This window comes from Eschrichtius robustus, chromosome 10 (genome assembly GCF_028021215.1).
Source record: "Eschrichtius robustus isolate mEscRob2 chromosome 10, mEscRob2.pri, whole genome shotgun sequence".
Lineage (NCBI taxonomy): Eukaryota > Metazoa > Chordata > Mammalia > Artiodactyla > Eschrichtiidae > Eschrichtius > Eschrichtius robustus.
In genome coordinates this window covers 32,413,295-32,439,819 of record NC_090833.1, presented here as the reverse complement: position 1 = coordinate 32,439,819, position 26,525 = coordinate 32,413,295, and the positions used below count along the sequence as shown (strand labels likewise).

General features: G+C 39.3%; 1 long non-coding RNA gene across 1 annotated transcript in view; it reads right to left on the bottom strand.

Annotated features, from left to right (window-relative positions):
* LOC137770007 (uncharacterized) overlaps nt 1-26,525 on the bottom strand; it is a 297,898-nt gene that overhangs the window by 199,058 nt on the left and 72,315 nt on the right. The window contains exon 3 of the long non-coding RNA XR_011075114.1: nt 22,594-22,744. This is a non-coding gene — a long non-coding RNA (uncharacterized lncRNA). The remainder of the gene's footprint in view (nt 1-22,593; nt 22,745-26,525) is intronic.

Here is a 26,525-nt window from a genome sequence, read left to right as displayed (position 1 = left end):
ACATATATGTGGAAGATAGAACTATAATATGTTCAGAAGACAATGTAGGAGAATATTCTTAACACCTTGGAGGGGGGAGATTTTACTTAACAAGACACAAAGAGCACAAATCTGAAAAGAAATTTTTAAAAATTTGACTACGTTAAAATTAATATTATCTGTTTACCACTAGACACCATAAAGACAGTAAAACAGAATGGGAGAAGATATTTGAACCCATGTAACCTAAAGAATTAATATCTAGAACATATAAAGAACTCCTACAAACCAATAAGGAAAAGAAAACCCAAGAGAAATACAAGCAAAAGATCTGAACAAGCACTTCACTAGAAGATAAACCATATGAAAAGATGTTCTGCCTCACTATCAATTTGAAAATTGCATATTTAAACTCAATGAGAAGCATTTTATACGCACCAGAGTAGCAAAAGTTATACCGTTTGACAATATCAAATTTTGACAAGGGTGTAAAACAACCAGAATTCTTACACATTGCTGGTGGGAGTGTAATTTGGTTCAACCACTTTGGAAAACAATTTGGAATTACCTATTATTTGTCACTCTATGACACAGCAGAGTCACTCTTAGATATACACCATAAAGAAATTCTTGAACAATTGTAATAGAAATTGCATATTACAATATTTTTTACATTACCATTTATAATGGGGAAAAAAACTGGAATAAGCCCAGATGTTCATCATGGCCAATAAGCTGTGGTATAGTCATATAATAGAATAATTTACATCATGCAAATGAATACAATGTAACAAACACACAATGACATGAAAAAAAATAGGTGCTTAATATTGGGTGTAAAAAATACACAGAAAATTCATTCATTATGAGTCCATTTAAATATAGATTAAAAATATTCATAAAACTATATGTTATTTAGGGATACAACCAAATATGTGATAGAATTATAAAGAAAATCAAAGTTACAATAAACACAAATTTTAGGATTGTGGTCATGTGACCTCCAGGAGGTAATAAACAGGATAAGAAAGAGGCACACAGGGACCTTCAAAGATAATGGTAATGTTCTTTATCTTAAACTGAATAATAGGCATATGGGTGTTCATTATTTGCTGATTCTTTACAGCCTATATGTTATTTATAAATTTTTGTATATAGTCAACATTGAATAGTTAAAAGAATATATACTGATGTGAAAATGCATATTGAAATTACCATTACAAATTATACTATGTAGCAACATGTAAACATGCTTTTGATATGTTATTTTAAAATTAGAATAGAAGATTACATATCAAAAACTACGTTTACCAATTAGAGATAGATAGATAGATAGAGTGGGTGGGTAGACAGATAGAAAAAAAACTATGTTTACAACTACACACAAATTATAGTTTTAAATGGATACAAACAAAATATCAGCAAGGGAAAAGAAAAGACAATTGAGTTTTAGTTTAATTTTTTTCATCTTTATTTTTATTTTCATTAATGTGGTCATAATTTTGTGCCAATAATAAAATGATACAATTGAAACAGAAAATGGATACTATGAACAGGTCTTCCATTAAAGCTATTTGCACCATAGGCCAGATAACCAAGATACCAAGATACCTGGTGGCAGCTTATCTCAACCGCAAACAAAATATCCAAGGAAAAAAATCAATCTTATGATTGCTGCACTTGTGAACCTTGCTTTATATAGCAACCAAAACATGCCTCACCAGCCTTCTTCATCCATGTTACCTTTGACCATAATCCTGACAGAAACATGGTACCCAGATAGCTGAGAAAGGACACTGTCACAAAATCTTTCTTAAGGCCAACTCTGTAACCCAATGACCTCATTTTATAAAAGGCATTGATATTAATTCTACAGAAAAGAAACATTATGACCAACTTACTCACTATTAGGGGACTAAGAAGAGGGAATATCATTTAAGGAAACCGCACCGGGTTCTATTTGATTTGCAATCAAAACTGTTCTTAACCATCCTGCATTTAAGTATCATGAACAATCCAAGGTTATCAGAAACACTTTATTTCAATCATATTAAGAAATAATCTAAATGTCTCTCAAAGAGATATAAAGAAGAAACTTGAGGAGCATTAATATTTACTGTTTTACCTGTTCAAATGTCTAAAGTTTGCAAAAGAATAGGAAATGAAGTACAAATTAGTGATGGTATTTAAATGACTCTAAATCACAACTAAAGTGTTCATACCATCAAACTTAGAAGAAAAAAATCAATACTGCTATACTGAAGTTAAGAATAAATTAGAGGCATGTAAAAGTCTGGAATAACAATATGCTATAAAAATTACTGATATAAAAATATGCCATTTAACAAATTTGATACTACAGAGGCATAAAATTCTACATAGAGTCTGGAAGCAACCATGTGAACATAAGGAGGTAGCTGGGGTAATGCCAACATGGTTAATTCAGAAAGAAACTCAAATTTATAACTGGTTAGGTTTAATTTCTGTTTTGAAGATAAATTACATGCCAGAATCTATATTCTTCAGAAATTTTTCTACTGATATTTAAAGGTAAAAACCGGACTATATAAAAAATACATTTTCAGTAAATATCTTCCCTCTTTTCTCCCCCAAATCTCATGAATAGCTCAGTTTACACACATGTATGAATGAACTCATACACATATTCATACGCATACCTCCTAAACTATATTTTCAATAATTAACAATTCTAGGTTACCAACTATAATGAAGTATATAGATATAAAACATTGTAATTGTTTAAAAACTAGCTGTATAATTTTGGTGTTCAAAGATTTTTTTAAAGAAATTGATATAGGAAAAGTTGGAAAAGAAGCCCAAGTTGATTGACAGTTTGGAGTTTGTGTTTCCACCGTCTGATCATAGCCAAATGCAAATGTGATTAAGTTCTGAGAGACAGGAATCTGCAAAGTGTATGCAGCTTATTAGAATCTTCCCTCTAGGTACAATCCAGCAAGGGCATCAAAGGTGACCTCCCAGCTTGTTGCCTCAGGAGCCCCTCAAAATAGGGAAGGGAAGATAATCTTTACTTCATGCACCAAATCTGACCCATTGGTGGAGCTGTTACTGGAAGGTAGGGTGTCGAGTTCGTACCTGAGATCAAATAGGAAAAACAAACCTGAAATGGTTTGTCTGCCACGGGCACACAAGGAGAAAATGGTGGCAGAGGTGCCACATGATTTCCATCTTTGCCCTAAGCAAATTCTGCAACTATCTACATCACTAGGAGGTAAAACGTACTCATACACATACACGCATCCTGTTACAAGCGCACTTCTTTATGCTATTAATCGTGTAACGAAAAGTTGCATAAATATAAACCCATTTTGTATAATCATTCAACAAAGACATTTGGAAAACCCATTTTATGTATACATTCAATAGAGTCATAGTTATAGGTACCACACATCGTTCTAGGTACCTGAAGATATAGATTAAGAACTGGTTTGTGCTCCCAACAAATTCACAATCTAGACTAAAAGATATAAAAATTATCATCATACACAATGCCAGTGGAGAAATGTACAAAGTATTAAGGAGACACAGAGTAGGAGCAACTAACTCTTCCTAAGGGAACTTACAGAGTTTTCTTAGAGGAGGTGACATGGCTTTTGGTCTTGAAAGACAGATAGGCATCTGTGAAGTGAGATTGGTCAAGGTATTCCTTTCATCAGTTAATCAACAAACAGGGTCTTTTAGTTGTGCCAGGTTCTGTGCAAGTGACTGGGAATATAAATAAATGCCGAGTCACACCCTCCAGGAGGTATGAGGTATAGAGGCAGATGAGTAAGATCCAATAGAGAAAGACACTGGAGTGGTAATGGGGAGTGGAATGGTAATAGGAATTGCAATCCAAAGGAATATTACAAAAAGTTATTTTACAGAGTGAAGAATACATTTATAAATCACCCTCTTGGGAGTTCTGTTTCTACCTGGGATATAAAAAGCTGGAAAGAGCTCAGTCCAACCCTAACAACAATAAAAAGCTGGACAGGCTACAAATCATAACTTCTCTTGAACCATCAGAGAGCTGCAGTTGCAAGACAAACAAGCAACCTGAATTCTAAGGAAAGACCGGACCTTCCTAGGAGAGCCAGGACAGAAGAACTGCCTCATTTGAGCCAAGGCAACAGAAGAAGAGACACTGGGTACCACGTAACGGATAAGAAGAATTCAGCTAAATTTTTAAACTAATTGCAAAAGATCACGTATGGGTTAGATTTTACCTCTTTCAACTCATGGCAGCTACACTGCAACCATTTGAAATAATAGGCTTGAGTAGAAAGACAGCAGCTTACTTGGGTTCAGGAATAGTTGGCTTTTCCAACCCTGCCAGGTCCTACATTTCTAGACTCTCTCTATTCCCTCTGTTTCTGCTCTCAGATCAGCTAATCTTTGCCTGAGCGCATCTCAATCTTGAAAGATGTTGCTGTAAGCAGCAAGTATACAAAAGCCAAAACACAGCAACACTCCGGCTCTTTGTAACCACTTCCCCTGGGCACTCACATGGGAATCAAATAAGTGATCTTGTGTTCACTAAACACACACACACAAAATCTTCAAGTGGTAAAAGATGCTTACTATGGGACTCGTACTCTAATTCATACACCTCTATATACCTAAGAATCTCAGTCTTTTCCTATTTCAAAATCATTACCAACACTTAGAAAAGTAAGCAAGACTAGAAATAGAATAGAGAATCCAAAAATAGACACATATAGTCAAAAGACTTTTGACAAGGCACCAAAGCAATTCAGTGGAGAAAGGAAAATACCTTCAATAACTGGGTTAGAATAACTGGATATCCATACCAAAACTGAGAAAGAGAGAGAGAGAGCAAGTGCAAGCCAGCAAATGAGAGAGAGAGAGAGAGAGAATGAATATGAATCTTGACCCCTACCTCACACCATACACAAATATCATTGCAGAGATGGGTCATGGACTTAAATGTAAAGGTAAAACAATAAAGTTAGGGGAAAAAAAACGTAGGAGAAAATCTTTACAACATTGCAGAAGGCAAAAACTTCTCAAGAAGGATAGAGAAAGCATGAACCATGAAAGATAAACATTGATAAATGGTATTACCTTAAACTGCTCATCAAAAGACACCATCAAGAGAGTAAACAGGCAAGCCACAGACTGGAAAAAATATTCACAATACATATATCTGAAAGTATGTTTAGAACATAAAAATAAATCCTGTAAATCAATAATAAAACGACAAAGAACTCAATTTTTTAAATGGGCATAAAACTTGAACAGATAGCTTACAAAAGAAGACACACAAATGGCCTATAAACACATGTAAAAATATTCAACAACATTAGTCATCAGGTTAATGCAAAGTAAAATACAATGAGATACCACTGCAAAGTAAAATACAGTGAGAGACCACACACACATACACACATACACACACACACACAGTTGTAATAAAAAAAAATTATCAACAATGCTAGATGTTGAAGAGGATGTAGAGAAACCTAAGTTTTCATTTGTTCTGGTGGGAGTGTAAAATAGCACAACTTTGGAAAAGTGTTTAGCGGTTTCTTTAAAAGTTAAAAATAGATCTATTTACCTTACGACCCAGAAACACTACTCATAGATATTTTTATTTTCCCAAGAGAAATGAAAATGTATGTTTAAATGAAGCTTTATATAAGAATGTTCATAGCAGTTTTATTCATAGTAGCCCCAAACTGGAAACAATCCAAATGTCCATCAACAGGGGAAGGAAGTTTTTTAAAACTGTGGTACATTCAATGAATGGAACACTACTCAGCAATAAAAAGGACTGAACTAGTGATACACATGGCATGAATGAATCTTGAAAATACTATGCTCAGTAAAAGAAACAAAACACAAAAGAGCACATATTGTACGATTCCATTTATAAGAAATTCTAGAGCAGGCAAAACTAACCTATGGTGATAGAAAGGAGCTCAATAGTCGAAGGGTGAGTATAGGAACTGATCAGCAAGGGGCATGAGGGAACATTCTGGGCTGATGATAAGATTTTATGTCTTGATAGGCAGTTGTCAAAGCTGATTGAACTTAAAGATCTGAGCATTTCATTATATAAATTATACCTTAATTTTTTAAAAGGTTAATAAATGCTGCTAAAGGTTTATATTTCAGGTGGTACCTCCCTAGATGTAATTTATAAAAATGTAAACTTTTTATAAAGTCCTGGCTCTGCACTGACTTCTGGCATACATAGAGCTTGATTCTCCTTATACTTCCATGAACCCCTTGCACTTAGGTTGGAGGAGCGGTCACCCCTACCCAGCTGAAATGCTGGCCTCAGATCTTGGCAGGGGAGTGGGAGAAGTAGCATTTCAGAAGAAACTCCGAGAACAGAGTGAGACAAATCCCAGGGACACTACAAGAAGAAAGGGACCTTTACCACCTTACTACGGGACAGTGATCCAGAGATGACTCACCAGGTTCAAAACTCTATAAGGGGGTTATCAAGGAGTGATTCTTCACGCCCACCCCTCTGCGCATAGAAGCAGAGGGACAATAAGGATGTCTTGCTTTAATTTTTCAACTAACTATAAAATAAACGAATTACCCAATTCATTGACTTGAACTTCTCCATTTTGTCTTTCGAATACTCAACTTTGAATATAATCTTGGCTGGAAGAAGCCACCTGATCTTTGCTCTCACAAAAGACTTTTTGAAAAAGGGAACACAGTTGACTTTCACTTAAATGTTTTGTCTCGCAAGTGCCTTAAGTCATTGATGCCAGGCTAAAGTTGATTTCATATCCAAAAATAACCAGTTTGGCCCATAACTCCTGACAAGAGCTGGCACAAATCGAGCATGCTACCATCCTTCAGAACTGAAGTCTTTGGGCAAACGTGTAAGTGAATGAAAAAGTTCAGCAGAGAAAGTTGGTAACTTCATTTTTAATGTGCTTATTCAGGGCTGAGACTAGTGTTGCTGGATTTTAGAGACATTTGGAATAAGAATGGAAGTTTGGTGTTCTTTGGTCACAAGAACACACTGTGACTTAAATATAGAAGCAGAATACTTATTATTTTTGTCGAAATAAAGTGTTTTGATGATTTTAGGTCCTTGGTCTATTTATTTTACAAATGGATAGGTCTTGTGGAATCCGATTCTGAATCACAATCCTCACTAACAAAAGCTACAACCTAAATGTAGTTTCTCTGCCTGTGATGAGTAGATGCAGGGTTGGGGAGGCCCTAGCCTTCAGCTTGATTTGTATCCATCCCTAAACAAGTATTATACTCTGAAAGCAACCACATTATGGGGACTATAGCTTTGTGGTCCACAGAGTAATTTTTTTCCTGGTAGATGTCTATTGTTATTTAATTCAGGGAAGTATATATGAGGTTGTAATAAAAAAGGATGATGTTTAGTGGTTAAATTTCTGATTTTCTTATAATCATACCCTTCTATCTCTGTGACCACTTCTTTGTAGGTTCACCTTACTTTGTCAGTTCACCTTACCCAGTGGTGCTGCTCTACACAATTCAACTCCTGAGCCTTCTATTACTTTTCTTCACTATCCCCCGCCCACTTGTAGACCCCTCCACTCACATCTTAACTACCACAACTTTATCAATAGTTCCCAATCTTACGACTGTAATCCTTTTCTCTCTCTTTTTTAAGTTCAGATCCTACTGCTTACTTTTCACTTGGATAACCCATCATGCCCCCAACACTGCATATCAAGCCAGCACCAACCCCCATTTTCTATAATATCCCTTAACTGTATCACCAGGCTGTAAGACTCTCTTTCTAAAACCTTGACTGCTGATTTATTTTTCTCATTTCTTCATCCACATCCTGTCAGTCATCAAGTCCTGGTAAGTCCTCTTTCATAATCTCTCTCCACTGACATCTCCATTGTCCAATCCACCAGGATCTCTCTCTTGGATGACTGCAGTAGGCTCTTACCAGTTTCCCTGAGTGTCCATCCCCCATCTATTCTCCACATAGCAGCAAGAGTATCCATTTCAAAATGCAAAACTGAACATGTCACCTCTGGGTTAAAATATTCCGATGTTTTCTTACTGTTCTTGAAATAAAAACAAAGGACCCAATATTATCTACCCCTGCCTTTCTTTTCAGTCTCATGTCTGCACTCTCCACTTTCTTGCCATAGACTAACCCTACTAATCACATTTCACCATTTTGGATGCATGTTCCCTGCCACCACAGGGCCTTTGCACATGCTGTTCCCATTGTCTAGAATGCTCTTCTCCCTTTCCTCACCTCCCTTTGCATAGTTCACTCCTCTTCACCCTCAGTTCAAAAAAAATTTATTTTATTCAGAGAAAACATTCCTGATTTCTAGTGGCCCAAACTAGATCAGATTCCACCCTGCTATACATTCCCATATCACCTTATACTTTTCCTTCATAGCATTATTATAGTTCATAATTAATCTTTATGTGATTATTTGATGAATGTCTGACTCCCTCACTGGTGTATAAACTCCAGAATGGCAAGAGTCATGCCTATTTGGCTCACTATTAAATCTCTGGCATGCAGCACACTGCCTTACACTTACTAAAAGCTCAGAGAACATTTGTGGAATTAATGAAAGAAGGTCTTCCATGTTTGCCATTTTCTTTGTCTTCCCATTGCCACCATCATTGTTCAGGCCCTTTTTGACCTCATGTTTAGGTGACCAAAATATTATATGGGTCTCCTATCCCCAACTTCTCTTCTTTCAAATTTAACCTGCACATCCTCAGATCAATCTCTCAAAACGCTGTTTTCATTGTGGCTCTTTTCTGGTTAAAAATTATTCAAAGCTTAAAGATTAAAATGGAAAACCCTTACCCTAACTCTCTCATCTCTCCATGATCAGTCTTTTGTTCATCTCTCCAGGTTTCTATCTGACTTCTTGACTAAACTCTCCAACTCAGTGCCACTGATGCATACATTCATGGCTGTCCCCATACTACTGTGCAGGTTGTGCACTGAACGACCCCTGAAATTCTGTTTATATCACAGTCTATGTGAACAATACCCCTGGAGTTATGCACAGCATAAATATGTGGCAAAGCATGTCAGCCCCATGAACATCTCCTTACATTTCTGCTCTCTTACCTCCAACCTTTGATAAAATATTTGCTTTGTCTGGAATACCCTCTCTTGTTCTCCACCAATCAAACTCTAACCCATCTCCATAGTCCTATCTCCCTTCTGTACCCAGTTACAATGATCTGCATTCCTGAATTCTTATAACACATCTTACCCAGGCAATTCCCTTGATATATACTATAACCTATATATTAGTTTTTTAATTTCTTTAGTGTGATGTAGTAGAAAGAACACTGGAATTGGAGTCAGAAGATGTGCCAAGGTCTACTTCAACAACAGCAAGGGCACTTCAGACAACACAAATGAGTGATCTCAGATAAATAGCTTAATGTCCAGAGCTACAATTTACCATCTGAAAAGTGGGAATAACAGTACCCCACAGGTTGTTGTGAGTGTACTTGACGGGTCTAATCCCACAGGCTTTTGAAAGGAGAATGATTTGCCTGAAGGCACTTTGCAAACAATGAAGTACTATGCAAAGTGTTTGCTGCTAGCTGGTAATTATCTTCCAAACAGACTAGAAACTCCTTGCCAGAAAGAGGCTGTGTGTCTTACTCCTGGGTGTCCCTCAGAGTGCCTAGTAGAGTGTCCTCCATGTGATAAGTAGTCAATAAACATTTGCCGTAAAAGAATGATGTCAGCCTGGCAGCTGCAGGCAACAGATGATGGTGTCCCACATCTCTGCTGCTCACGGCTTCTGTCAAGTCTACCATTGCTGTGCTCAGCCCCTCCCTCCCTGCTGCACCCACCCCCCAGCTGCACATCCCAGCCTCCCCCAGCAGCAAATTCTCAAGGCAAAGCCATGAACCTAGGGGCTGTGCAATATGGAGCCTGTGACTTGTGGGTACTTTTCACTTTTTCCACTTTCAGGACAAAGAATGGGAGAAACGATAGAAATTCTGCTGCAACATGTTAGGCACCAAGGGAATTAGTACAGAGTTGTTTCAGGAAGTCGTTCAATTCTCTGTGAGTTTTCATGTGAATGGGGTAGAATCACACTTCAGTCTAATCAATAGAGTTCTTACATAATCACTTAAGAGTCTATATCTCCATCAAGAAAGTAGGGCTAAGGGCTGAGGATGGGGATGGATAGGCCACCTAAACATACAAAAAAATTTTTTTCCTAGAATCAGAATTGAAAGAGATCTTTAATGTCATTTAGATTGAATTCCAATCAAATACAATAATGTCTAATATATCTTGTGGCCTCTACTGAAACATTTCCACTGACAGGAAACCCACTGTCTAGGAAGACAGCCCATTGAGAGACCAACTATAATTTCCCCTTTATAGCACATTTAATCCAAACCCTGATTTCACAGATTATGAAATTGAGGCCTGCAGCAGAAGAGACTTGACATCATACAGTAACTTAGAGGCAGAGCTCGAACAGGCTTCTGTCATCCCTCAACCCATAAAAAAGTTAAAATACTTCTGTGCCCCACCCCATCCCTTTTTATTCCTACTCTTTGCTCCTGGTTCTGTCTCCAGAGCCACAGGGACTCTATCTAATTCCTTTTCCACATGACAACTCTTCAAATTTTTCAAGAAAGCCTTAATTCAGCTTTTGAATCTTTCTCCAAAAGAAGAAGCCACGTTCTCTACCCCCATCTTTTCAATTTTTCTTCACTTGGCATGATTCTATACCCTGACCACCTTTAGCACTCACTCTCCCACAGGCTGAAGATACTTTTTTAATTAGAGACACCCAGCACTGAACAAAATCGCAGCAGTAAAGAGTACAGTGGGCCATGAGCTTCCCTTTATCTTGACACCTCATTTCCACCATTGTACAGAGAAATGGCTTTACCTTTTTAGCAACCAGATCACACTGTTGAACAAGTTATATTAGTTATTTACTGAGCACTTAATACGTCCCAGGCACTGTTCTAAGTACTTTACATGTGTTTAATTCTTACAACAATTTCAACAATATTAGTTAGAACTAATATCACCATCTTCCTCTTCCAGGTAAGGAAAATGAAACACAGATTTTAAGAAACATACCCTAGATCATACTGCTGGTAAGTGGCAGAGCCAGGACTCTCACCCAGGCTGATGGCTCCAAAGCCTGCAGTCTTAACTTAATGCCACAAATGACTTAATGAAAAATAAACCTCTGAATAAAAAATTGTGAATTCTGTTCTTTGCTGTGAAGTGAGATCTTTCACAACCTGTAAAATGGAGTGTTTTGCTTTATTCTGCATCCATCTCTATTAAATTTCAGATTGTGAGTTTGGGTTTCTCCTTTTTTAAGCTTCCATTCTGTAATTCAAGATATTAGCTAGTTTTCCTCAGGTTATGTCATCTTCAGATTTGATTATGTATATGCGTTCTAGCTTTTTATTTAAGCTGCTGATAAAAGTGATGACTTAGCAAAGGGCCTAGTAATATAAAAACTTAATTGGTAGCAAAAAAAAATCTAAGGGGTTTACCCTTCTTTGTTCTTGCTGAGCCACTTAGAAAGCTACATAACTATAGCTATTTTCTGGCCCACATTTCTTTATTTTTGTCAGAAGGATATGATAACAAAATTTAACAAACACTGTATAAAAATCAGGATATACTAAGACAACAGAATTTCCCAAACCTCTCTGCCTAAGTATATCTTTCAAAAACGGAAGTAAAGCTAGTATGGTCTGATTTGTTCTTTGTGAATCCATGTTACCTCTAAATCATAACAGCTTTTGGTAAATTACTTAAAAATCATCTCTTTAATGATCTGTTTTAGAAATGGTAGCTGAAGTTGTCATCAAGCTTACTGACCTATAATGTCCAGTATTCACCTTTTGTTCTTTTTGGGGTTTAGTGGAACTAATTACAGCTTTCTCACTCCACAACCATCCTTAGAAGCCCAATAAAAGTTTCCAACAGTGCCACCTCAAACAAATACGCACTTTCTTTTAGTGTCATGTGCAGCTGGTCATCTGAACCTAGGAACTGAAACGTATTTTCACAGCTTCAGACTCTCACATCCAATTTCCTCCTTGATATTTTCATCTGGACATCTACGAGGCATCTTCAATTTAATATGTCTCCAATGGAGCTTCTAGTCACCCCATTCTAAAACCTGCTCCTCCCACAATCTTCCTCATCTCAATACATGGCTAGGCCACACATCTTAAGAGTCGTCCCTGATTCTTCTCCTTCTCTCACGTGCTATAGGTAATCCATTAGCAAATCTTGTGGGCTCTGCCTTCAAAATTTTCCAGAATCCAACCACTTCTCAACACCTCTACTGCTACACTCTAGTCCAAGCCACCTTCAACTCTCTTCTGGACTATTACATTAGCTTCCTAATTGATATCTCTACTCCACCCTTATTCCATGTAGAAGTTGCTAATAGCTCAGTCAGGCCCTCTGGAATCCCTTTTATCAATTTGGTTGGTGAGCCCTTCCCTCAGCTGCTGTGGGTGCATCAGTGAGAACTGCACTTGGGCAATGGAAGCTACCTCACCTGGAAGTGCCTGGAAGTTACACTGTCCATACCTTTCCCCAGAGTCTTTACTCAATAACCAGGGTGAAGGTAAAAAGCCTCTCTCCCTTGTCTCAAGTGGGAAAAATTCTAAGGTGAAATTTATGCTCCACAGCTCCCCATGGGATTAGGCTGAAGCTACTACGCAGCACCCGAAATCACATTCTTGCCATTCTTCTTCCTTTCTAGCCCGCTCCCTCACCCCCTACCAATTTCTCTGGAAATCACATGCACATCCTCATCTCAGGCTCTGCTTCTAGGGAACTCAGCCTAACACAGTCCCATTATAGCGGACAGAGTGGTCCTGTTAAAATGTTTACATCATTCCTTTGCTCAAAATTCTCCATTGGCTTTGCATTTCACCAAGGGAAAAAAAATTCCAAAGTCTTTACCATGGCCTCAAAGATTCTACATGATCTTCCCCAGCTAACTTTCTGACTTTAAGTTCTTTCACTGCCCCCTTATCCATTCCGCTCCACTCTCACTGGTCTCCTTGATATTCCTCCAGATGCTCTGCAATCTCCTATATCAAGGCCTTTGTATCTATGTTTCCTCCACCAAAAAAGCTCTTCCCCCAGATACCTACTAGGCTTGCTTACTCTTTTCAAGTCTCTGTTCAAATGTCACTTATTACAGAGGCCTTCTCTAACTACCCTATTTTAAAACAGCACACATATCCCACCTCCTGTCACTCCCTTTGTTATCTGTCTTCTCCTATGAGAATGTAAGTTCCCTGAGAATGGGGATCAGTGCTTGGTACACTCTTATATCCCCAGCACTGAAACACTGTCTGGCATATTTCAGGCAATAAATAAATTTGCTGAATTAAAGTAGACTATCTTTTGACTTTCTGCACACAAACCACACAAACACACATACATATCCAACAACTATCTTTGATTTCAAAGCCCTATTAACACTGTGGTTTCTATTTTTTATACCTTGGAAACCACCACCACCAACAGAAGTAAAATAGGAGTCGGGTTGTTACAGCTTTTTGCTGTAATCTATTAATGTTGTTCCACTAGGGAAAAAAATGGATAATACGTGGAAGTCAAGAAACAATAGAGCTTTGCAATCCAGAAAGTTTGAGAATTGTACTGTTAGCTCAAATGGCTCATAGTCAAGTTGATACACAGATAAGTCCAAAATATGGAGCACAGTAGCTATCAGCAGTGAAAATTAAAGAAGTGAAATTTAAAGTTAAGAAAAACATGTAGCAAAGATCACTGATACTTAAAACCAAAGAAAGCCCAATAATTATTTAATCATATGAAGAGTGGCTATATTTCCCTTATTACTCATAGGAAGGGTTCTGTGGTAGGTTCTTGGAATGGACAAAAGTAACACAGAAGAATTTTTGGATTTGTTAGCACTGTGAGTTATAAGTTGACCATGAAAATGAAACGGATATGTTTAAACTATAATTTTTAAATGTGTAATATTGACCCTGTGGCAGAAGCTGATGGTATGAGAGACACAGGTTGATCTATGAAGGAATGTCACACTTCACTTAGCTCAAACCATAACTCAAGTATCTATAAAAACACTCCTTACCCCACAGCTTAAGATAGCTCCCTCCGCTATCTCAGTACTCTTAATACTCTCTTGTTTTGACAAAAGATAAATCAATCAAAATGTCATAAGAAGTCGGTCTTCACTGTCCATGTATTAGCTAAGGGACCTGTGGGGAGGATTACAGCTTGTTCACAGTTAGTGGAGGGAGTGATTGGTTCCAGGCTTCCTGCTACACCAAGCCCAGAGCCTCCACTCCCTTCTTCAGATTCGTGCTCAGCTTTCCAACCCTCTGGGACATGCTGGCTCTACCCTGAGGTCTTCTCACCACTTCTCTCCAGTGAGGTCTCCCAGAAATTGTCCCCTCCCATGTCTCTCTGACATAACTGTCTATCCCTTGGTGTGCCCATTCAAACATTTCCCCAGTGGACCCCATGCTCTCTGCACCCAGGCTCGACAGCCGTCCCTGCCTACCCTCTGCTCTCTCAACTACCAGGTCCCTTGCTCTGTTTCCTTACTGATCCTAGTCGGGGGAACCTCTCTCTCTGACAGAGTCTTCACTGTCCCCAGAGGGAATCATTATTTATTTCCCAAAGGGGACCTCTTTTACCTTTGACCTTCCCCCAAAAGCTCCTCTACAATCTGTTGCAGGGCTTTTCAAGGAGTAGTCTCAAACCCCCTGAGTCAAGATCTTGGGTCTGGGCCAGAAATTCTCAGTGCATCGTATGTCATTTCTAATGAGCTTCCTAGGAGATTTTGTTGCACAGGTCAAGTTTAAGAACCACTGCGTTCATCCACCACGAGAGAGCATCTCTATAAACCTCCCTCCTTCTCTTACAGAAGTCCACCACTCCCCATGGGCAGCATCGCAGGTGGAGAAGGTGTATGGTCAGGGCCTCTCAGAGGCCAGACCACTTCCAATTCCTGAGAATGGCAGTATTTTAGAAAAATGAAGAAATTCCAAAAGAGCATTACAAAAATTGTGATATATTCTAAATGTTTACACTCAATAAATATATATAGTCCAATATAATTGTGCTACCTGCAGGTTTACAACTTACAACATTTATCGTACCCAATAGCCAATGTGATCTGGTCATAGAATAGAGTTTAAAGTCATGTGTGATACCTTTTAAAAAATACAATTAGATCAGTGTATGCCTGTGGCTATGCTAATCCCATTTGGAAATAACATCAAAAGTCTACATGTAAGACTCTTCTTAAATGTGAGGCCTTGGCAATACGGCCCTCCTGATGCCTCCTGTGACTGGCCCTATCTGTTATCACTTCAAAAGTGGCAAGAACCCCCTTCCCAGGATGCAAGTATTCCGAGATTTGTTGTGCGGTTAAAGAAACAAAGATCACTCTCCAGGAAGATGGAGTACAGCCACCATGAAGTGGAATAAGAATAGCTGGGAGGGTCTGGGGACATTCGCAAGGTGAGTGCTCCCCAAGCATGCTCTTTTGCTCAAGACAAACCCTAAGGATGCTACTGACCCAGCCTGGGGAGAGAAAACTGCATCTGCTGAGCCAGATCAGTGCACACTTGTCACTCTCTGTGATTGACAACTCTTTGTTACTCCCATTCTCTTCCCCACCTCAATCCTATAGCCAAGTCTTTATTGAAACTTCCAACCTGGTCTCCGCTATGTTACAGGAAATTAAGGAAAGATGTGATGACTGCTTGGAGCAGGGTGACCCTACTGGTGGCCGTGGTAACAAGTAGTGAGATTCCCAAAGAGGAGGCGGATGGCAAGGTCACGGGCCCCCTCACTGCACCCAGTGACACCCTGGAGGACTGGGACTTGGCTTCAGGAAGGGAGCTGGTGGGGCTCATTCTAGTTACATAAATTAAGATTTTCCTCCATGCTCACCTTGCTTTAATCATGAAAATCTGAATCTTTACAATCAGTGACACTCACTAGAGAAAAGGAGTTCCATAAGGAAGGGGGTTTATCCTCCTCCTTTGGGCCTCATTCCCACTTCACCCTGAAAAACCAGGATTGAAATTTACAATACTTGGCAGACACTTAGAGCTGGGGGTGTTCTGTTCATCCATTTTCTCCCCAGGGAAAAATAAAAATGCTTTCCACACCGGAAGGCTTTCTGCCTTCCTGCCATCGTACCAAAGTAAAGCAATATCTCCTTGGCAGCTTGTGCCAGGGTAAGAAAACAGTAAACCCCCAGGCAAATGCATCCAGCCGCCTGTCTGCCAGGAGAGGGGTCTGCAAACTTCCTCCTTCCTCCTCCAAACAGGCGATCTGGAGTTACAGTCTACCCATGGCTGTGTGGATTTATTTAGCTACAATGTTATCATCTCCATTGAGCCACAAGTAAGAGACAACTCTCTGCTTTTATTTTTAACCTGAAGAGATTATTTTTGAGTTAAGGCTTTAAGAATTCAGATCTATCAGGAAAGAACAGCTTGTGTAATGAACTTCCTGTTTTCATCATATTTGGACAGGGAGCCTCCTTGTTGCCTGTTATTATTACCCAGTTAATATGAACTGCCTGGAGTTTATTTTTAGCCGCGTTGACTCTATTGTAAGGACTGCATAACTGCTTTCAAAATGGGAAAATGTAATTACAGGATCTAACACTAAGTTGGGGATATTCTTAGGTCCTTTCACAAGGCAATGGCTTAAAAAATGAAAATAGACCATTTTAAATGGCTAAAGAAAACAGTTATTTGATCCAAAATAGCCCATTTATCCTTTTACAAACTAAACACTTTCTTCACAGAATAAAATCTCGTTTTTGTTTAAGTGACCTAAACATATGAATTTATTTCCAAGTTCAGAGTAGGGGGAGGAGAGTGAGGAGGAGAATTGGTGGAGAATAGAGGCAGGAAGGGTGTAAGCACATTTACCAAAAGAGCAAAAGATTAAAACCGTGCTGAAAGTACCAAAACACCTAACCGGGCTTCTCAGTTGAGGGCTGGGAATGCGCATCTCAGTGCACACCGGTCATTCTACTGTGTGCAGCCAGTGCCACATCCAGTGGTTCCACAGGCATGAAGGCAGTCAGCATTTGGCAGGCTGCACGGGATTATGCCCTCACTCTTGTTGGCCTTGAGTTAGTCACTCACACAGGCCTCTGCCTCAGCGCCCACCTCCTCCATGACTCCAGATACTTGCCTACACGGTTATGCATTTGTTCCAAAGAAATGAACTGAGCGCTCAAAATATACTAGAGTCCAGGAATGAAATGGGAAATAAGACATTGTCTTTGCTCTGAGAGTGACAAGAGTATTGGTAGAAAGAACTTCAGGGGATTCCAGGAGCACAAAAAAGGAGATGCCTAACCTAGCCTGGATGAGAGGAGGAAAGCTTCCTGGAGGAGGTGATGTCTTGAGCTGAGTCCTGAGGTAAAAGCTGGGCTCATCCTGAAAAATGGCATCGTAAGCTGAGGAAGAAGCTGGGACAAAGGCCCAGATGTGAAAGAGATGGAGGCAAGGCCAGGTCGCCTGACTGAAGTGGAGAGTGTAAGGGGACATAAATAGAATGAAAGCTGCAGCGTTAGGTGGGGGCCCCGTAAACCATAGTAAAGCCTTTTAGCTGTATCCTGAGAGTAACAGGGACAAGTTACAATAAAGTTCTAAGAGTAATAATATTTAATAAATATCATAGACATCAGGGTATGAATGGATAAACAAAATGTGGTATATACATACTGTGGAATATTATTCAGCCTGAAAAAGGACAAAAATGCTGACACATTCTACAACATGGGTGAACCTTGAGGAAATTATACTAAGTGAAATAAGCTAGTCACAAAAGGACAAGTACTGTATGACTCTACTTATAATGGGGTTTCTAGAGTAGTGAAATTCACAGAGACAGAAAGTAGAATGGTAGTTCCCAGGGCCTGGGGGAAGAAGAAGATGGACAATTAGTGTTTAATGGGTTTAGAACTTCAGTTTAGGGTGATGAAAAAGTTCTGGAAATGGATGGTGCTGATGGTACCACAACAACATGAACGTACTTAATGTCACTGTACTGTACACCTAAAAATGGTTAAAATGGTAAACCTTGCGTTATGTATATTTTGCCACAATTTTTAAATTTTTAAATTAAAAAAAAGAAATATAACTGCAGTGGCTGGATTTTTATTGATATAGATAGATAGATAGACAGATAGATAGAGATAAACAGAAAAGTAGAGGTAGGGAGACCATTTAAGGTGTTGTTTCAATAATCCAGTGAGAGATAAAGTGGCCTGAACTCAGGCTATATGAATAAAGAGAAGAAAACAATGTCAAGATTCGTTTGGACATTAGACTAGGAAGACCTGATATTGATCGGAAGAGAGCACTTTGGGAAAAGTAGGGCTTAGGATAAAGTCCAGATTTCTAGCTGGGGAAACTGGGTGGATGGTGATGAAGCCAGTCACTAGGAACAATGAATGATTGAAAAAAAAGGACTGTTTAATTTCTCATGGAATAATTTAGAAAGTAGATGCAATCAAGTCATTTCAATAAGGAACAAAGGATATTTCTCTGTCCATGGGATAAGAAAGATATAAATAGAATGTAGTTAAACCTACAACTAAAATGCAAAATTTGCTTTGCAAACCCTCAGAAGAAAGCAAACATGATCACAAGGGATGAGCGAGGCTCAACGTGGAGTGAAGGTTGGAGAGAGGCCAGAGTCCGGAGGCTGGAGCTGAGTTCAGGGACAGCTGCAACATATATTGCTTGATGGTTTTTAAAATGTTCTATGTTCTGACTGAGTCATTTCACCTCCAGTGGACCCATGAGAATGTCGTGCTTCATTCCTTGGTCACCATCTCCCAACCCTCCCCTGAATGTTCCCTCCATGTCAGTCTTCCAAACCCACTCACCATTTTCCTAACACACTATACCCTTAGACACCTCCATAACTTCTCACAGGTTCATGCCTCTGTCTTGAACGCCCTTCTCCCTCCTCCTGGACCTGGCACATTTCAACTTATTCTTCAAAATTCATTTATTTTGAGTCTGTTAACAAACAACTTACGACCTGTGTTGGATACTGGGTAGGGACAGAGATGATAAGACAAAGTCAATGCCACTAAAGAGTACTGGCCAGGCAGAGAAGTAGACAGTAAACAGATAATTGCAATAAACAGGGCACTGCTGTAATCAGAAGCAGGTAACAAGGGCCACAGGAAGACAGCAGAGAGAAATACACTGCCTTGGGTTGGGGGTGTTGAGGAGGATCACAAAAAAGCTTTGTTAGTTCAAATGGCATTTGCCCCAGGAAGAATTTCCCAACTTCCCCGAGAAGTTAGTTGCTCTTTCCTCTCTGACCTCATGGAACTTTGTTTTTCCAATGCACAGTATTTAACACAGTGTACCATAATGTTAGATAGGTTCTCCTACTCACCTGTGAGCTCCTCAAGATTACAGTCCTTCATGGAACCCCTCACTGTTCAGTCCACAGTATGTGTTCAATAAATGTTCATTGGATGGGTGGATGGATGGATGGATGGGTGGATGGACGCATGGATGGATGGATGGATGGGTGGGTGGATGGATGGGTGGATGAATGGATGGCTGGCTTGAGAGTGGTTATTAATCCTCTAATTTAACACCTTCTATGGCAAGGAACTCATTGAATCTCTGCTACTAGTTTTCTGTGAAGTCTATAGAAGTAAGAGACGTGAATTAACAAGATTTTCTCACTGTTGGAAGTACTCTCTGAAAGCAGAAGAAGTAACTGTCTTGGACGTTCTTTAATTCTTTCAAACCTCTAAAATATCATTCAGATATTTTAGACTCTAATACGTATTTTTTTTTTATTGGAGTATAATTGCTTTACAACGTTGTGTTAGTTTCTGCTGTAGAACAAAGTGAATCAGCTATATGTATACATATATACCCTCCCTCTTGAGCCTCCCTCACACCCACCCTCACCCCATCCCTCTAGGTCATCACAGAGCACCGAGCTGAGCTCCCTGTGCTATACAGCAGCTTCCCACTAGCTATCTATTTTACACATGGTAGTGTATATATGTCAATGCTACTCTCTCAGTTCGTCCCCCCCACCCCTTCCCCTCCTGTGTCCACAAGTCCATTTTCTATGTCTGCATCTCTTTTCCTGTCCTGCAAATAGGTTCATCAGTACCATTTTTCTAATACGTATTCTTAATACTCCAATACCACAACAGTTGACATTTTAGGTAGACTTTATACGCAGGCAGAATCAGCCATAGACAAAGATGAATTTTTGGTGAATTTTCTTTTCCTCATTTGACAACCTTCTTCCACTCCAGACCCTCAGAATTTCAAGGGTTAAACTGGTCCTGTCAATTCAGCCACAATAAGGTGTTAGGCTGGGTATGAACTCCCCTTCCCAGTAGTGTTTGCATTTCGGATAAGGATGCCTTGGAAGCAAAATTATTCAACCAAAAAATATTTTTCTGAGTACTCGTTACATACAAAATCTTGTACCAAGTGCATCAGGGAATACAAAGAGGATAAAAACATGTTCCGGTCCTCAAGAGGTTTATAGTTTAATTTGGGAGAAACTCATAGACCCATGAAATCTTAAAACACAATACAAGAAAAAATATTCATGATGGTGCATTGGTACATGGAGTACTTTGGTCCCTAGGAAAAATACACAGAAACAAAAAGAAATGAACCTTAATCTAACCCTCCATCCAGTCCCCTCTACAATATCCTCAGCAAGTCTCCAGTCAAACACTTCCAGCAATAAGGCATCACTACTTCAGAAGAGAATCCATCCTGCTGCAGAAGAACACAGAAATTCTACTCATAAAAATGTGTCCATGTGTATAATCTTACATTGACCTGAAACCGGGCTTCCTATAACTTCTATCCATCTCAGAGAATGACAGGTAAAGTTCATTCGCTATCCCTTTTCAAGGTAGCCCTTCCAGCATGTAAAGAAACACATCTACCCTAGGACCGCTCTTCTTCATGCTAAACATCTCCATTTCCTTCAAAGGCTGCTTATCCAATATGGTTTCCTGTGCTTGCCGTCTCAGTCATCCTCTTCAAAATATATTTAACTTGTTAGTGTCTCTCTTAAAATGTAGTAACACAAACATATTAAAATTTAATAATATCATTAATAATATATTATTTCTACATATGTATATATAATATTTCTAGTAACTGTAATATTAATTTTGAGTTAATGTTTATATTATCAAACTACCTATTGGATATTACCACTTGGACCGTCTCAAACTTAATCTGTCCAAAACCAAACTCCTGATCTTCCTCCCACAGTCTTCCTCATCCAATGTATGGCAACTCCAGACTGCATTTCTTGAAGCTCTGGCTCAGACCAAAAACTCATCTCTCTTTCGTTAACTCCTTCTCTAATACTCAGCAATCCTAGTGGCTCTACTTTCAAAACAGAATCAGAATCTGACCACTTTTCCCCACTTTCACCACTGTAACCTGAGTCCAAGTGACCATCATCTCCCAGCTAGGTTTCCTGCTCCCACTGGTCCCACATCTCCCCATCGCAGTCTGTTCTCCACAGTGCAACCAGATGATGCTCTTAAAACATGTCAGACCATGTTATTCCTCTGCTCAAAACCCTCCAGTTGTTCCCCATCTCATTTTTAAAGCCCTTTAAAATGGCCTGCATGCTCTGGCTCTCTCATCCCTCGATGGCCTCCCACCACTCTCCTCCCATCCTCCATTCCTGCCACATCTGTCGCCTCACTTTCCTCAAATACTCCAAGCACAACCTTGCTTTGGAGTTTCTGCACAAACTGTTCCCTCTGCATGGAAACTCTTCCCGGAGAGACATCACTCTCTCCTTCCGATCTATGCTCAGATGCCACCTGGTCACACTATTTAAAATAGCAAATTCTACCCTCACACCCAAAGCACCCTATCTCTGCCTTATCCTCTTGACTCTTCATCACAGCACTTAATACCAACTGTTACACCATATATTTTTTATTTGTTTTACTGACTGTCTTCTCCCCTCCCCATTAGAATGCAAATTCTATAAAGGCAGGGAATTCTATCTGTTCTGTTAACTGATGTATCCTTGGGACCTAAAATGGCCCCTGGAACATATTAGACTCGCATGTTGAATGACTGAAAGAATGAATGAGTGAATGAATGAATATGTTCCCAACTAGATAAACTAGGGTGAGATCTACAAAAACAATTCTACTCAATTGCCTACACTTTTCCTAATAAGATACCATAGTTTTACCCACCATCTTTTATTTATTTCTTCTTAGGATTTGGGCAAAGGTATTGGCTTAATTCAATTATGAACCTTATGTCATAATTTCCACAAATAGTAGAGCTGTAGATGTTATAATAAAATGGACCTCTTCAAGGCTTAAACAAATCTATTAAGAACATTCTCATCTAATTTTGAATTTTAATGATCAGTTATAACGATGAGTAATTAATTTTGATATTTATAGAAAATGAAATGCATTTCTTCCTTTCTGAAAATCTAGCACTTCAGAAACAGCAAATTCTTGGAGAAAAAAATTCTAATGAGATCATTAAAATTGAAAGTGTTGTACCTACCTAAGCCATAATAGGCACAGCAACTGAATGGGCACCAAATAATATCCTCCTTCTTGTGCCTGACTCTGCTGTCTGAGTTCACCACTTTCTCCGATCTGTACAAAACTGCCATTGGAGGAGTTCTAGGGATAAAGCATGAGTTTCCCGGTACCTAAAGCACAAAGACAAACACCTGGTTTCTAACTTGTATTACAAGCAAAGCTAATGTTCTAAATCCAGAAAGAATGTATCACTTAATTTTTTTAACAATAGATTTTAGGTAACATAAGGTACAACATCCTCAGCAATATTTGCAAGAAAAAATGCAAAAGCATGTTCCAATAGATAATTCTTATACTGAATCTCATAAAGGCGCAGAGCATAATACTAGATTTTTAACTCGGTGAGAGCATTTCTATCGGGAACAGAGGTTATCCAGCCCAGATATGTTGCTTCCTGATACTACAACGAATCACAAGAACAGAGATTAGAGTCCCTAGAAGAGGAATGGAGAGCTCACCCGTTCATTAAATCATCTCTCTCCAATATTACGTGTCTTAGGTGAGCCTTTGGCAAGTGCACAGTTAAAGTCACTTCAGGACTGAATTCGCTGACAAGTGCCTGAAGTGCCAATAGTTTTTGACGTTGATTATCCATACGCTTTCAACACCAGATGTGCAGGAAGTCAGGCTGACATTCTGTTGTCAATTTTTTAAGAAACTGACTTGTATTCTTGCCATTCCATTTCTGCTCAAAGATAAGCTGCAGGGGTTCCTGCAGGTGACACCAGCATTTCCCTCAAAGTGGAGTCTGAATCCACTCACATACTTAGACAAACACTCTTTTAAGGACCCTGAGTTTTTCACTATACTGCAGATGATTTGGTCCAAGACCTTTCTTAGGACAGGTGTAACCAATCAACCATTTCAACTATTTTTAAAAAAGAAAAGAAAAGCAACAAAATGAAACACCCTCCTATGGGCCCCACTGAACTAATATTTGGTATGCCTGCCAGAATGAGTTAGCTGCAAAAAATAAAATAAAATAATTTTTTAAATGATCCTTTGGACCAGAAGGAGTTGACTTCTTGGTTAAGGTTAGCTGATATTATCAACTTTAACGTTGGAGAGCATCTGCCAAAGGCAGCGATTTTAGCTCTGACGGAGTTGAGGCTAGGCTGCTCTTTCTAACAATAATTAGTCAGCAGGTTCAGCTGCTTCTGTTATAGTATTGTTTATTGCAAAACATTACCAAAACATTGACAAAACTCAAAAGAAAGAAAAATCCACCCAAAATTCTGCCATCCTACAAACCAAACTGTTTACATTTTTTTTATGCTCCCTTTCAGTCCCCGTCCATATGCAGACAGAATTGTTACAGTTGTAATCATAGCACAGACACAATTTTGTAGTCAGGTTTGTCTCAATTAGAGTTTTTAAAGCGTTTTTCCAGTTCACTCTCTCATCTTCATTTCTGCTACTAGGAACACTTCACCCCCACCATCCCTAGTGACCTCCCGTGGGATCCTAAGTGTTGAGGAAGGCTGAAAAAGAATAATAATCAACAGAATTAGGGGAAAGGGATAAGCTCCCTGTGTAAAGGATGGGGTCTCTAGAATTAAACTTGCGTGGAAAGGATTTCTTTCACCCTTTGTTCCCGTAGCTGGAAACCTTTATGAAAATAGCTATATTTCCCCACCATCAGGCATGTTTTCATTATATTAACAAAGAGCCCTCGCAGGTATTTTCTCTTTACCTAGTTTGTTTTTAAGGCCTGCACAGTATTTAGGACATAGGCATATAGAGACATCTTTTCTTCCATCTGCTATAAGAATTTATGAAACTTGGAATTTTTTAAGTGTGGCTACTACTCCACGCTATATTCATATGAACATGAAGTGACATACGCAGCTGTCAAAACACTGGGTACCTGGATGCATCTCTTTACATTTTAACTTGTATTCTTCAGCCTCTGGCTTCCACACCAGGCTGCACATCACTCGACTGGGGGTGGGGAGTCAGTAAAAAAAAAAAATACAGACCCCAGGGCTCACCGTTGATCAGGTGAAGCAGAATCTCTGGGGCTGTCTTTGGACTGATGTTTGTAACACTGTACATTTAAAATGGCAAAAAGTCTCTGTCTTTCTTGATAACAGCTCTGACTGTTATGGTTTGTGGATTTTTACGGGGATGGTAGGGAAAAGGATTGTAAGGATTTGGATAAGGAATGCAAGAAGAATGCGGCCTATAGAAGCTTTGTTGAAATGTCCTTCTTTGAGCTAGGTAGACCCAAAATGTGAATCACCTGCTCGGATAACCCTAGCAAGCATCAAGAAGTAATAGTTTTGTGTTTTCGTGAGCCGACCTAGCTTCCGCCCTCTATACACAATCCTGGAACCCTGAGGAGGCCACAGCCACAAAGGGGGAGGATGTCTGGTGTTGATAATGTTGGGGCAGTATATATCAAATCTTTTTTTTTTTTTTTTAATTAGAGTGCTTTGACCCTGGAAAGCTTTCACTTTTAATTCTATGTTCTATATTGTTTCAATTTTTATAAGCATGGATTCATGCATTATTGGTTAATTTCTTTTAAAAAAATTGAAGAGTGGGTTATACCCATATGCAGTCCTTTCAAAGAAATGCTCTCACCTGTTCTCCAGTGTGTCCTGGAATCTGACGAATCAGATCACTAGTCCCTCCTCTTCAGAGGAAACAAAGAAGGGAGAGGACATAAGGACAGAATCTTTTCCTCTCTCCCTGCATTAGGCAAAGAAGGAGAAAGACTTTCCAGGAACAAATAACAAGAAAAACAAAGGAGTGGAGGTACTACATAGCTTGGTGTGTTCAAAGAGTTAGTGATTCATTATGCAACTCCTATTTACCAACCAGGGTGCAATTTTGTCCCCTGGGGGACATTCAGCAATGTCTGGGGTTATTTTTGGTTGTCATAACTGGGAGAAGAGAGTACCACTGGCATCTAGTGGGTAGAGGCCAGGGATGCTGCTGAACATATTACCATGGCACAGGACAGCCCCGCCCCCCAACAAAGAACTATCCAGCCCCAAATGTCAGTAGTGCTGAGGCTGAGCCCCGTGCTGTAGCATGCAGTGCTAGGCAGTGAGCAGCTTGTAGGAAATAAACCTGAGAAGCTCATTTAAAAAAAGCCAGATCGGGGGAGGCCTTATATTTTATGCCAAGGAGCTCGGGTCTCTTTTTACTGCGGATGATGGAGAGCCAATGAAAGGAAGTTACCTGATCAATTTGGATTTTAAATATATTGCTCTGAAGGGTAAATCAGAGGAAGCCGTTACTGAAGGCAGAGAAAGCCTTTAGGGTGCTGCTGTGAAAGCCCAGAGAGGAGTGTGAGGGCCTGGATGAGACATGGCCAGAGGGATCGACAGGGCAGCCAACACACATTTAGGGAGTAAAAGTCAGCAAGTGTTGGGAATTGAATGGATGTGGGAAGGGCAGGGAGGATTCCAGGATAACTCCCAGGTTCCTTGTTCAGATTATTGGATGGATGCTGGTTAGATACAGAAAGAGATTTAAGGAGGAAAAAATAATATATCTATAAAATATAAAAGTTTTACAAAGTCTCAGGTATTCTCTGGAGGAGATAAATAACAGAATCTACTTATATAACAAATATTTTAATAGCCATTATCTGTAAAAAATAGTTTATACCTAGAGCTGGTTAGCTCCTTATGCAAGCAAGCTATTAGATTGAGACTTAGTCTTTCAATTTAAGGGAAAAAAATGTGATGTTATTTTGAGGAAGTCTCTAAGAGCCTTAATGGTTCTGTGATTTCAGGAGATGGAGGGTTTCCCTTTTTTAATCTAGAGTCAACTACACTTAGAGATCATCATGAGGGAACCATACCTGCGGAGTTAATTAAGGTAAATAGGTTGGCAAGGACTTCAGCCAACTACTCAAGCAAGATCAAAATAATTCTG